Source organism: Grammomys surdaster, unplaced genomic scaffold, assembly GCF_004785775.1.
Source record: "Grammomys surdaster isolate TR1022 unplaced genomic scaffold, NIH_TR_1.0 278, whole genome shotgun sequence".
Classification (NCBI taxonomy): domain Eukaryota; kingdom Metazoa; phylum Chordata; class Mammalia; order Rodentia; family Muridae; genus Grammomys; species Grammomys surdaster.
This window is the reverse complement of record NW_021604719.1, coordinates 10113296-10124248: the sequence shown is the minus strand read 5'-3', so window position 1 is coordinate 10124248 and position 10953 is coordinate 10113296.

Sequence of the window (10953 nt, the reverse complement as noted above, 5' to 3'; positions counted from 1 at the left end):
TCCTCTCCTCTCCTCTCCTCTCCTCTCCTCTCCTCTCCTCTCCTCTCTCTCTCCCTCTCTCCTCCCTCTCCCTCCCCCCTCTCTCCTTCCTCTCCCTCTCTCTCTCCCCCTCTCTTTCCCTCTTCCTTTCCCTCTCCCTCTCCCCCCTCTTTCTCTTCCTCTGGCTCCTTTTCCCTCTCTCCCTCTCCCTTCACAACTATTCTAAAAGGAGTTTTTTGAGCTAGCCAGACCAGCAATACGAGTCTGGGGCGAGAGGGGCAGTGAAAGCTTTGGGCAGAAAAATGGACCTTAGGGAAAAGTAGCCTTACTTTTGGATTGCTTAGAGTTGGAAGCAGGACGCAAAGTCACCTAGATGATTTGGGATAAGGTCTCAGGGAACGCTGAAGAAAGTCAGCTGTGTTTGTTCTTAGCCTACAGCTTACCAACCAATTAATTCCCTCATCTCTTCCTCCCCATCCTTCAATCTTTGTACCGAGGCTTAATACATCTCAGATATTTCCTCTTGTTACACTCGTATGTCACATTATGATTGTCCTAATTATTTTTTGTTGTGATAAAACTCCAACCAAAAGGAAAGGGTTTATTTGGCATACAGGTTACAGTCTATGACCTCAGGGAACCAAAGGCAGGAATTCAAGGCAGGAACTGAAGCAGAGGCCTTGGAGGGGTGCTGCTTCCTGACTTCTCTCAGGCTCACATTCAGCTAGCTATCTTTATTATACCTCCCAAGACCATCTGCCCAGAGATGGGCCTGCCCACACTGACTGTAGCCCTCTGATTTCAATCAACAATCAGAAAATATCCCCCAAATTCATGCCCTGACTTGGTCACTAGTGTCTGGAGAGGTAGAGCCATGTCTGTTGGATGGGGCCACTGACCTCAGGCAAGGGCTGTAGACAGTTGTTGCCATTCGTCCTCTGTGCCATACAGCAAGAAGACATAAGCCTGCTAGTGTCCAGCTTCCAGAACTGTGAGAAATAAACATGTGTCACACACACATTACCCACCCAGTTTCAAGTGTTTTGATACAGTATCAGGAAGGGAGTAAGAGATGGGTAACACAGTGATTGAATATAGTTTCCATCTTCTCAATAAGACAAGCACAACTATCATCATGAGTCATCATTTCTTGTTGTTACTTATCATTCAGTGTGAAAGAATGAAAAAAACCAATTTATATAATAACTGTCATTAAAGAGAGGAACTTATTTATATTAATTTATATATTTATGTATTTATTCAGTGTGTGTATGTGTGTGTGTGTGTGTGTGTTATATTCCAAGGGTTGAACTCGGGTCACCATGTTTGGTGGCAAGTGCCTTTAGCCACTGAGCCATCTCTCTAGCTCCTGAAGACAGAACATTTTAGTGACCTTTTGGTGATGGACTTAATAGCCTTGTGATTTTTAAACTGCAGTTAAAAAAAATCATAAGAAAACATCTTTATAAAGACCTTCTAAGCCACCAAGTGTCTAAAATTCCCAGATTATGTGAAGTTTAGGGAGTGCAGGATTTTTTTTTTTGAGTCCTGTTATTTACAGCTCTCCTTCCCTATTCCCTGTCATTTCCTGTTCTCAAGGGGAGTGGGGGTAGAATCTTACAGACTTTTCAGAGCCATTCCAATGGGTGTGTATATCCCAAGTAGAAAGGCGGGGCAGGAAAAATCTCTGGTTAAAAACTTTCTTATGTGTTCATGCTTTAACACAGGCTAACTTTGGTTCCCCCCTGCTTCTTAGCCCTAGAAGGCAATCAGAGGCAGCAGAACCACGGGAAAGGGAGGTGAGGAGGAGGTTTTCCTACAGACCCTTGTCTGGCAACAGCCAGGCCTGCATGGGTTATTTAATTTTGCTGTGGCTTTCTTATCTGTTAACCAAAAAGCAGGCCAGGCTGAAGTCCTTCCTGCAACAATACACTTAAGACAAGAGACTTGGAGCAGGGTGGAGGCTGCAGGCCAGACCTCTGACATTCCTCTCTGGTCCTCCTGGCTGTAGTCAGTGCTCTGTGCACACATGGCGGATACCATGTGGTTACTACCCAGTTGGTTGCCACTGGAAGTGGTGGGCAACATTGTTGCATCCTTGAGGGGTGATGGAGTCTTCCCATCCTTTTCCAGTAAGGCTTGGGGGCCGGTCTCTTTTCTCTTTGCTATCCTTTTCAAGTTCAAAGTTTTGTTTTGTTCCTATACTTAAAACTACTGTTTTAAGTTTGTGCTGCTTGCAAGCTTTGGAAAAAAATCTTTTTTTTTCCTTTTGAGAAATGTTGTTATTGTAGGAAAGATGATGCTTAAAAGTCTTCCCCTCTGTGAATCATCTTACATCTTCCAAAACCATGTTTGCTCGTAACTTATACTTCATCATACTAGGTCATACAAAGCATTATATTAAGTTAATTCAGTAAAACATTAAATGCTAAGTTGGATGTGCCATAGACTAATAGGAAGAATGAAAAGAACACCAAAACACCAACAGTATCTACTTGGGGAGAATGGAGATACAAATGTTCCTCCTGTTTGCCTTCCAGAATTAACATGAATTAAAAACAATACTACAGAGGTTCCGCGGGAGGTGGGGGGGGGAAGCAAATCTGCTCAAGCGTTACTAGAAGAGCCAGAGGACCACAGCTACATGTTTAAGAAGCAGCTGAATATTTTGTTTCCACTCCTAAGATAATTTATGAGTTTGTAAAGATTGATGTGAAAATAGTGACCTGAAGCCCTTCTTATATTTGACTAATTTTACGGCCACAGATTATCCTATGAAAGTGAACACAGAGTGGATTTACAGTAAGTGTCTCTTCTCTTCAGGGAAAGTGTATTAAACTGACACTCTCCTGCCCTGATCATCTCTTTCTGGAAGATCAGTAGCTTTTGACTTACTTTCAAATACCAAGGCACAAGGGAAATGACAAGCCCCCAACAACAACAAGTCAAGAGCAGAAGGAGCAGTTTCTAAACAATTCAAAATATGCGCTATCAGCTTGCTTTCTCCAGCAGTAGCCTGCACCAGAATCCTAGCAGGGACTCACTTATCACCAGATGGGGTAAAGATACCCCAGGAGAAATCCGCAGCCCCTGTCAGCCTGTGGCCGGGATGGAGCACACAAAATGATAAGAATGCCAATGTTTAAAAGAGCTGCGACTTTCTGAAGCAGAAGGGCACATGGACTTTGTCAGCCTGATGTTTTAACGAGGAGATGGATGCCACCCTTTTGGTCGGCCAACTTTTTTCTTGGGGGGGGGGGGAGGGGGGGAGGCTTCTGAAGATACTAATTATATCTGAAGTCGCAGTCAAGCGATATTTGGCCTCTAAGTACCATCGTGAACAGCGATGGGTCTCCATATTGGGTTCTTTATTACTATCATCATCATCATTATTAATTGTTGTAAAAGGAGAATACTGGAAGTATTTTTACTGCTAGTGAACACTGGTCATCCGAGTTTCCAACTCCTAAAGAAAAAACATCATTCAGGCAACTTCTGCGAATAAGGTGCATGACAGACAGTCTGAAGCAGAATTTCTCTCTTCTGCAACAATAAGAGTTCTTTTAACATGACAAGAGGCCGTTACCAAGAAGAGTCAGCTTGTATTTTACCTTTTAAATGTAATATATTGTATGACTCAGTCCCACAAAACAAGTTTTGAAGTAGATAAATCTGCTAATGGTAACTTCGAGAATGTTCCTTTGACTTTGGATTTATTATGGCTGATGTCTCTGGTGAGGGCACTGTGCACGCTTATAAATCTGCGCAGTTTCTTTTTGTGTTTCGGCCTCTCATGCTAATGAACTCTGTAACTGTTACATAAAACACATCTATCAGCAAAGGTTTGGGAACAAACGTTTACACCGAGACTGTTTAAAAGTTGGCAGCCTTGGTGAATAGTAAATAACAGGGAATGGGACAGAACATAAATACACAGATCAATTTAATAACAGATTGTCTCCAAAGAATTAAAAACAGGGTTGCCTGGACTGTCGGGGAAGACATATCCCGGGCTTAGATCGATGTGACAAGGGAGCGCCATGGCTTCAGAGCACTGGGTCTGGCTGCCTTTGCATTGAAACCTTTCCCTTGGTTTCTGGGATAAAACCCACATCTAATCAATCTTCTTCTTTGTTTAAGTTGCAATGTTGCTTTTCCTGGTCCTACCGGCTTCTCACTGAGCATACTAGACTCCATCTGTACCTCAGTGTTCCTCACTGAACTATTTCGACCACCTACTCTGAAAGTGAGCCATCTGCGAAGTCTCTCCACAGAAGCAAGCCCATGAAACCTGCTGAGGAACTTTGATTCCTCATTTTTAGAAGTTTCTAGCAATACTTCTCTCCTTTCACATGGCTGTTCCAGGAAGCATAGGCAATGAGCCTTGCACGCAGCAGGCACTCCATGAAAGCTGAATACCCTTTTCAGTCCATCTCTTGGGTTAATCTCATGTTGTGCTCTTGGGGTCATTCACTGGGACACACTGTTGATACTGCTCACACACACCACCTTCAAGACAGCCTGCATCTGCTAGGACTGCTGGCTGAAAGAGCTTAGAAATGCTCGCCTCTGGGAATCACTAAGATCGCTAAGAGCTGAACTTACTCAATCAGATATGGTGTCATGCTACTATAGTATATGTGCCAGGATTGGCAGGACTTTTATTCTTCTCTTTCTAGACTGAGTCTAGAAAAATTAAAATACAAGATTAGGCAGCTTAGATGTAGTCATCTAATGCTAATTTTAAGCCTACACACCTGTACACACATTTAACCATGAATCCCCAAATAATTATAGTTATCCATGACCACATTGTTAATATATGTTTTCCCATTTATGTCCAATTAATCTGATCTTGTTCTTTGTTTTATATAGCTTCTCACAGAGTTCCCTTCTCACTAATACAGTTTTACTATATATATCCATGCATAGTCACATAATATGTGTGTATATACATATAGAAATATATATATCTTCCTATATCACTTATCCTATCTTGTCTGTAATGTTATGATGAAAAATAACTATAATCATAATCTGAAGGGAAAAAAAACGGACTAAAGAAAAGCTCACGTAGTAAAATTTTTGACACAAAAGTTCAAGGACCTGGGTTCACATCCCCAGCATACACATAAAGAACCAGGAACAGCATCTTACCCCTGCAGTCCCAGTGCTGGGAGACAGAGGCGGGAGCATCCCTGGGTTTTGATGGCCAGACATTCTAAAGGAGCTGGTGAGCTAAAGTGTAAGAGACCCGACATTAAAATACAAGATTAGGCAGCTTAGATGTAGTCATCTAATGCTAATTTTAAGCCTACACACCTGTACACACACACACCTGTACACACACACACACCTGTACACACACACACACACCTGTACACACACACACCTGCACACACACACCTCTGTACACACACACACCTCTGTACACACACACACACACCTGCACACACACACATACCTGTATACACACACACACCTGTACACACACACCTGTACACACACACACCTCTGTACACACACACACCTCTGTACACACACACACACCTGTACACACACACCTGCACACACACACATACCTGTATACACACACACACCTGTACATACACACACCTGTACACACACACACGTGTACACACACACACACCTCTGTACACACACACACACCTGTACATACACACACCTGTACACACACACACCTGTATACACACACACACACACCTGTACACACACACACCTCTGTACACACACACACACCTGTACACACACACACCTGTACACACACACACACACACACCTGTACACATACACTCCTCTGTACACACACACACACCTGTACACACACACACACACCTGTACACACACACACACACACCTGTACACACACACACAGAGTAGGGGGGCAGTTTTGTGCTGGCAGACACATTAAAGCAAAATTGTTTTCAACTTCTTAAAGATTTTTTTGTCATGCTTTCCAGGCATATATAAAGTTTTGGGTTTGATCACATAAACTCGAGGTGCTGCCCGCCTACGATCCCAGGACTTGGGAAGTAGAGGCAGGAAGAGGAAAAGTCCAAGGTCATCCTCAGCCACTTGCTACACTGCAAAAACAGCCTGAGGTATGTGAGAGAACCTGCTTCTAGAAAACAAAACAAAATAAAACAAAACAAAATAGTTTATCATTGAAAAGTTGAGCAGGGCAGCTCCTGAAGGGGATGAGGTGTATCTATAGATATTGTTAGCTCCAGAAAAAAAAAAAGTTATGTATGAGGAAATACAAGAACAAAGGAGAAGCCACTAATGTCACTGTGCATCACTGAATTAGTTAAATCGGTTTGACACCTGGTAGTTGCACGCAGGAGCACACCTGCCCAAGAGCTCTCTGGATTCTCGAAAGAAACACAGACACAGACATAGACACAGACACAGACACATACACACACACACACACACTCACACACACACAGGATATAATTTTGGTATGCCTTGACTAGCTCAATGGCTGGGGATTTCTAATCCTCCCCAGGATAGCATAATTCTCCTCTCCAACTTTCCAGAGACAACTTGCTAAATCAACATTTCATCTCTGCCACTCCAGACCTATTTGGAGGAGTGGCCACTAGGGCCATTTTCCTGAATTCTTTCATGACTGGTTGCTTTCTTTCCTGCAGCTCTTACCTCTCCCTTTGAGTCTTGGTGATTCTCCATCTCTCCTCTCTCTCCTGGCCCCTCGCCCTCGCAATGTAAAAGTTCTGCCTCCGTCTTCCTGCCCAGCCATTGGCTGTATGGCATTTCTTTATTATCAATCGAAGCCAGCTGGAGCAGTGACCCTCAGGCCTGAAAGTGCAGCTTTTTTGGGAGCCGAAATAAGACAAAGCATTAGAACCATCCCCAACATCACAGCAATCCTACATCCTAGCCAGTAGTTCCCTGAGACTATAACTCTCCTCAGCCTAACAGCTAAAAGACTCCTCAGTTTAAAAAGCTCACCACACACCTAGCAGTTATCAGAGGCGTTTGGCATTTACAAGCAAACAGTTAGTTTAACAAATATATTTGTGCCAGTTCCACTGTATTTTGAAACGAAGGTAACATTTGAATTAACTAAGATGTTAATTCCATAAAAGAGGGAGAAAGTCAATACAGTGGAAAAATATAGGGTGCTAAATGATATTGGATATACCTTTGTGACTGTGCTGGCTAGTCATACGTGAACTTGACACAGTCTAGAGTCATCAGAGAAAGAGGGAACATCATTTGAGAAAATGCCTACATGAGATCCAGCTGTCAGGCATTTTCTTAGTTAGTGATTGATAGGGAAGGGCCCATCCCATTGTGGGTGTGCCATCCCTGGGTTGGTAATACTGGGTTCTATAAGAAAGTAGTCTGAGAGAGCCAGTGGAAGCAAGCCAGTAATCAGCACCCCACCATGGCCTCTGCATTAGATCCTGCCTCCAGGTCCCTGCCCTGTTTGAGTTTCTATCCTGACTTCCTTCAATAATCACCAGCAACATGGAAGTATAGGCTGAAATAAACCTTTTCCTCCCCAGCATGCTTTTTGGTCATGGTGTTTTACTACAGCAATAGAAACCCTAAGACAGTGGGTAACACTTCCTCCTGACATACAGGAAATAAAACAGTGCACGTAATGAAAGTGAACTCCTTGATACACAAGTGATTAATTAATGAAACAGAAGCAGTCTTTGTGAGAAGCCAAAATGACAGGCATAAGGAAAGTGAAGCCACCTGCTGTTGTGTGTTGTGTTATTACAAAAGGTAACTGATCCGAGGGAGCCAAGCTCAAGCCTTTTGCTTGTTTGTTTGCAACAAGGTCTCGCTATGTAGCTCTGGCTGACTTTACTATGCTATGCTATGGAGCCATGTCTGAACTTACTATGCACACCAGGCTGGCCTCGAACTCCAGAGATCTGCCTACCACTGCCTACTGAATGCTGGGGTTAAAGGGGAGCACCACCATGCCTGGCGTAAGCTCAGGTTTTCATAGTTCATACCCACAATCCTTAGGTTTCTTCTTACATTTAGTTTCATATTTTATCTGTAATCTTTAAAATCTCATGTGTATTTGTATGTGTGTGTGTGTGTGTGTGTGTGTGAGAGAGAGAGAGAGAGAGAGAGAGAGAGAGAGAGAGAGAAAGGGAGAAGGAGGAGAGAGAGAGAGAGAGAGAGAGAGAGAGAGAGAGAGAGAGAGGAGATATTACGTCATAGTCACCTTGGAAATAATTGGGCAACTCTTTGAAGCTGGTTTTCTCCTTTCTGTGTGATCCAGGGGTTGAAGTCAAATCATCAAGGTTGGTGGCAAGTGCCTTTATCCACTTTTACCTGCTGAGCCATCTCATCAGTCTCCTTCCAATAAATGTCTTAGCTGAAACAATTGAAGGTAGGGGAGAGAGAAATGGCTCGGTAATTAAGAAGACTGTATTAGTTACCATTCTGTTGCTATGATAAAACACTGTGACCAAGGTAATTTACAAGAAGAAGGGCTTATTTAGGTTTACAGTTCTAGAAGGTTAAAATCCAGGAAGGTAGAGTGGAGACTGCAGGTCTCCAGGCAACACGAAGCTGAGGACTCACATCTTGAAGTATAAGCAGGAAGCAGAGAAAGCAAATAGAAAAATGGAATGGGTGTTTAAAGTCTCAAACCAGCTGCCAGGCTCCAGTGATACACTTCTTCCAACAAGGCTACACTTCCTAAACCTCTCCCACAGTGCCACCCACTGGAGACCAGGTATTCAAATGAGACCACAGGGAACTCATTCAAAGCACCAGGGCAGCTCTTGTAGAGGTGGACCCTTCTTCACAACACAAACGCTGAGCAGCTCAAAACCACCTTTGCAGGCCATGTTCACGTGTACACTCAGACACACACTTACACAAGATGATAGAAAAGTCAAAGAACGGCCTAGAAAGTGAGAGAAAGGATACAATAATGGGGAGCGGGAGAATAAATTAAATACAATGTATCAATCAAATGTATATTTTAGTCTCTTCCTGGGTAGAGCATTCAAAGGAGGGAAAGAGCACCTACTAATGTTAAAAAGAAAAAAAGGAAACATTCTTATAGATCCTCCCGGCCTACAAAATCATACAAAAATCATTTTATACAATTTTGTACGAATAATTTAAATATAAATTGAAATACTTCTTATGAAATATTATATGCAAAAATTGATAGGGTAGAAAATTGAGATGATTGTTAAACTAACGTTTTACAAATACCTGATTTGAAACTTTATAATAAATGAACCCTGAGGTCTGGAGGCTTCTCAGACCTGTCTGAAGGAGAAATAAGAACCCTATCCAGTAAACTGACTGTCATTGGCCACCCACAGCAAGGGACCACAATAATCACGATTCAAAACTCACAGGAAACCCATGGAAAACAAAATTTTAGTCACATCTCATTCATAAATTCAGATGCAAATTCCTAAAAATAAAATTAGTAAATTTGCGTATTAACATCAAAAGGGAAAGTGGATGATGAATGTAGTCCGCTTTGGAAAGCCAGAACCATACTTTACTGTGTTTATCCTGAACTTCAAGGTAAAAGACCTTTCTTTTTTTCTCACACTCTTAGTAAGTTTGTTAATTAAAAAAATTCAGTAAACCACAGCTACTAATATGTAAAAAAAAAAAAAAAAGCTAATTTTATTACATGTGTTGGATGCGTTTACCTAGAAATCAAGGTTTGGTAACAATCATCACATTATCAGAATAAGGGAAAAAAATCACTCAACTGATCCAATTGATTTTAATAGATGACACTGATAAAATTCAAAGCAAGTTCAAGATCAAACAACAACAATGAAACAATAATTAGGATTAGAAAACAATTTTGTTAATCTGAAGAACAATGTACTTTCAGCAAATTTCATAATTAATGGAGAAAGACTGCAAGCCTTCCTGGGGGACTGGAACCAAGACAGGGGATGTGAATTTCCCAGGCTTGTGTGACAGGGTCCCCCAAGCTGGGTCACTTAAAACAACAAAAATATATGGCCTCACTGTTCTGGAGGATGGTCTGAAATCAAGATGTCTCCTTTAAGGGCTCTGGATTCGGCTTTGCTTCTTAGCTTTGTGAGTAGCAGCCACCTCGTCTCTGGCCTTTCTTAGCTTTTACAATCTGTCTCCTCCAGTGTTCAGCTTCTCTACCTTCCAAGTGTTCTCCTTTGGGGCTGTGTTTCTTCCTTTATCATAATAGTCCCATGATAGAAGGGTACAGCCTACTCTAATGTGACCTCACCTTAACATTGACTACATTGGCAAGATTATTTCCAAATAAGGCCACATTCATAAGTACTTGGAATGTCAATGCATCTTAAAAAAAATAAAACTTTAAATTGTATTTAATATTTTTAGCCAGGTGGTGGTGGCGCGTGCCTTTAATCCCAGCACTGGGAAGGCAGAGGCAGGCGGATTTCTGAGTTTGAGGCCAGCTTGGTCTACAGAGTGAGTTCCAGGACAGCCAGGGCTACACAGAGAAACCCTGTCTCGAAAAACCAAAAAAAAAAAAAAAAAAGAAAAAAGAAAATTATTTGTGGGGAGTGGGGACACACGAATGCCCATGTTGCACATACAAAGAGATCCCACACACACACAGTAATTTAAGAATGAGAAAATAATTTTAAAAGAATGAACTGTCCCCATTTTGCATATTGCACCAACATAACATGCCAAAACACTGATGAATTCCTCAAATAAAAACTAAAGCAAGAAAAAAAATAGACACATCATTCATTTTACAAACATTGGACAACATTCATTCTTCTACTCAGGTATTGCGCTAGGCCTGAATCATCAGGAAAAATAAAAACACCCACGGTCCCTGTTCCCGAGGTGTTTGCTTCAGATAAGAGAGACAGAGATAAACACAGAAAAATATATACAGTCACCTAGCAGAGTCATCTCAGAGTTAGCCTTGCTCCTTAATGGGGATTCCTTCTCTGGGTGAAG